This window comes from Vicia villosa, linkage group LG4 (assembly GCF_029867415.1).
Source record: "Vicia villosa cultivar HV-30 ecotype Madison, WI linkage group LG4, Vvil1.0, whole genome shotgun sequence".
In the NCBI taxonomy this organism is placed as follows: domain Eukaryota; kingdom Viridiplantae; phylum Streptophyta; class Magnoliopsida; order Fabales; family Fabaceae; genus Vicia; species Vicia villosa.
The window spans coordinates 51,791,934-51,795,735 of NC_081183.1; positions in this window are offsets into that span (position 1 = coordinate 51,791,934).

Sequence of the window (3,802 nt, forward strand, 5' to 3'; positions counted from 1 at the left end):
CGTCTCCGCCAATACATGATCAACAATACTACTTGGTTAATCTCCAAAATGGATCCGATCAAGTACGTCTTTGAAAAGCCTGCCTTAACAGGAAGGATTGCCCGATGGCAAATGCTGTTATCCGAATATGACATTGAATACCGTGCTCAAAAAGCGGTCAAAGGAAGCATTCTCGCCGATCACTTGGCGCATCAACCAATTAATGAATATCAATCTCTCAAGTTTGACTTACCTGATGAAGATGTCATGTACTTGAAGATGAAAGATTGTGACGAACCATTACCTGAAGAAGGTCCTGATCCTGGATCGAGATGGGGCCTAATTTTCGATGGAGCAGTTAATGCTTTTGGCAATGGAATTGGGGTAATCATCATCACTCCCAGGGGTACTCATATCCCGTTCTCCGCCAGATTGCTATTTGATTGCACCAACAACATCGCAGAATATGAAGCTTGTATCATGGGTCTCGAAGAAGCCATTGACTTAAGGATCAAGAACCTCGACATATATGGAGATTCAGCCCTCGTGATCAACCAAATCAAAGACAAATGGGAAACTTACCACCCTGGCTTGATTCCTTACAGAGATTATGCAAGACGTCTTTTGACTTTCTTCAACAAGGTTGAATTGCATCATATACCTCGAGATCAGAATCGAATGGCAGATGCCTTGGCTACTCTATCTTCCATGTTCAAAGTCAATCATTGGAATGATATGCCTAAAGTCAGAATTATGCGCCTGGAAAGGCCTGCCTATGTGTTTGCAACTGAAGCAGTCATCGATGATAAACCGTGGTTCCACGACATCAAACGCTTCCTTCAAACTCAAGAATACCCGCTTGGGGCATCAAACAAAGATAAGAAAACTCTAAGGAGGCTTTCTGGCAGTTTTTTCCTAAATGGAGATGTGCTATACAAAAGAAACTTCGACATGGTTTTGCTCAGATGTGTGGATAGACACGAAGCAGACATGTTAATGCATGAAGTGCATGAAGGGTCCTTTGGAACTCATTCAAATGGGCATGCAATGTCCAAGAAAATCTTAAGAGCAGGATACTATTGGTTGACAATGGAATCAGACTGTTATAAACACGTGAAGAGATGTCACAAGTGCCAGATCTATGCAGATAAGATCCATGTGCCACCGACTCTACTCAACATTCTCTCATCTCTGTGGCCTTTCTCCATGTGGGGTATCGACATGATTGGAATGATCGAACCAAAAGCTTCAAACGGTCATCGTTTCATCTTGGTAGCTATTGATTACTTCACCAAATGGGTCGAAGCAACATCTTACGCCAATGTTACAAGACAAGTGGTTGTAAGGTTCATCAAGAATAACATCATTTGCCGATATGGTATTCCCAGCAAGATCATTACTGACAATGGTTCAAACTTGAACAACAAAATGATGAAAGAATTATGTGAGGAATTCAAGATTGAGCATCATAACTCTTCTCCTTACAGACCAAAAATGAATGGCGCCGTCGAAGCCGCCAACAAGAACATTAAGAAGATCGTCCAGAAAATGGTCGTCACATACAAAGACTGGCATGAAATGCTGCCATTTGCTTTACATGGGTACCGTAATTCAGTGTGTACTTCAACGGGGGCAACTCCCTTCTCTCTAGTATACGGCATGGAAGCTGTACTCCCCGTAGAAGTTGAAATCCCATCAATGAGAGTCCTCATGGAAACTAAGTTATCAGAGGCTGAATGGTGTCAAAGCAGATACGATCAGTTGAATTTAATCGAAGAAAAACGTATGACTGCTCTATGCCATGGACAGTTATACCAAGCAAGGATGAAACAAGCCTTTAACAAAAATGTCATACCCTAATTTTTGACCCCCCTGAGATGACATATCTTCAGGATTTTTCATCAGGTCAAGACAAGTACCCAGAGCAGTCATTTCTCCATCTGGTACCTAATCGAGGATGCTCAAAGACAAGAAAGCTCAGGCAAAGGATCAATCAATACAAAGACTAGTCTCTAATACAATCATGGGGCTCAAAAACTTCACTTTTCTCATCTATGATTGATTAGACATCCAGTCATATGAGTACAGGTTTACTCAGGTCACCAGACTAGGGTTTTGAGCCTATCAAGGACTGAAATCAGGGATCACATTTGGGAAACCCTAAAAAACCTCAGAGGATCATTCAAAGACATCAATCATCTTCAAATAACTCATATTACAAGATCTACTGGACATCACACTTCAATTCAAAGTCTACAGTCATTATTTTCACATGGTCGACAAATTAGGGTTTTGACCTAATTCACCAAGATAGTTGACTTCTGATCAGGGCATGAATCCAAAACTCAAGACATGATTCAAGGATCTCTACTACCTCCATATAATCCATTTATATCATCCATTTGGGGAGAAGATCTTATTTCTACACAAAAGCCCAAAAATTCACTTTGTCAGGAAAAAGTCAACTATGAAGGATCATCATTGACTTTTAAGGTTTTTGGTCAAAAAATGACTTTCAAAGATCAATATCATCAATATATGGATGTCAAAGTCATTTGGCCAAAGAAATTCAAAGAAATTCATCAAGGAGCGAAAAGTCGGGAATTAGGGTTTTTGAGGGCATGGTGAGATCTCAAAATTTCACCTACACAACTCAAAAAACTTCCAACATGAAAGTTGTAGATCTTGCCAAATAAAACAACATCTTACAAGGGAACTTTTTTCAAAAGATCAACCATTTATGAAGTTTTGGAAATTTTGAAGTTTAGGTCATAAACACTTAGAAATTTTTCTAAGTGTTTTAACCTAGTTTTCATCCAACTTTGGGCTCATTTTTCACAAATTTCCCAAATGATTCTGAAGAAGACATAAACTAATGATTTGAAGTAGATGTTTAGGGCTTTCCAAATTGTGTTCAACCTTCTCCAAATTCAATTTGAGCTAGGAGTTATGCTTGTTCAAAGTTGGCCTCATGAAGTAAAATTATAGGTCATGTGCAAATTGGAACTTTGCAATTTTGTGCATTTTTGCTTCACTAATGGATGCTACACGACCCATAACACATCTGAAAACATGCCATGCATTCATTTTCATCATGCCATGATAATTGAGGAAGATTCCTAAAACAAGAACATGTGATTATGTAATGATTACTTTTGTGAATTTATGGCAAATTGATGAATCACCCAAGGAATCTTCTCATCAACCAATTGGAGCTCACTTTGCATCTGAATTGTCCCCTAAGATCAGATAGAATCAATGGATAGGGGAGGTGGCTCGAAAATGCAATGATCACACTTGGATATTCTTTGAAATTTCTTCATGGCTAAGAAACCAAACTTGCTTCACTAAGCAAGCTCACTCTCTCACTCAGTACTGAGACATTTGCCTATAAATAGGAGAGCACAATTCAGTAGAAAAACACACCAAAGCAACCATATTACTTGCTTTCTCTTTCTCTTCTCTTGTTCATTGTTTTTCAAAGTTCTTTGGCAAGAAGAATCGATTTCTTCAAACCAGAGCTTATCTTTGGGAAGTGAGCATTCTAACATCTCAAGGGAGGTCATTTGAGGTGATCCAAGCACCTGGATCACTTCTATAGGTGGAGGAACACCATTGTTGCTCTCACTTTGGAGCATCTGCAGTTGGAGGTCCATGGAGTGATTCAGAAGGTTTCAAGGCAAGCCAATCATCCAGACACACTCCTCAGGTCATAGTGAAGCTAACCAGATGGCTGCAGCTCATCTGTAACTCGAGAATCAACACCCTCCATGTTCACTTGAAGCTGAAATCGAGGGAGGTCCATAGAACAATTCAGGAGGTT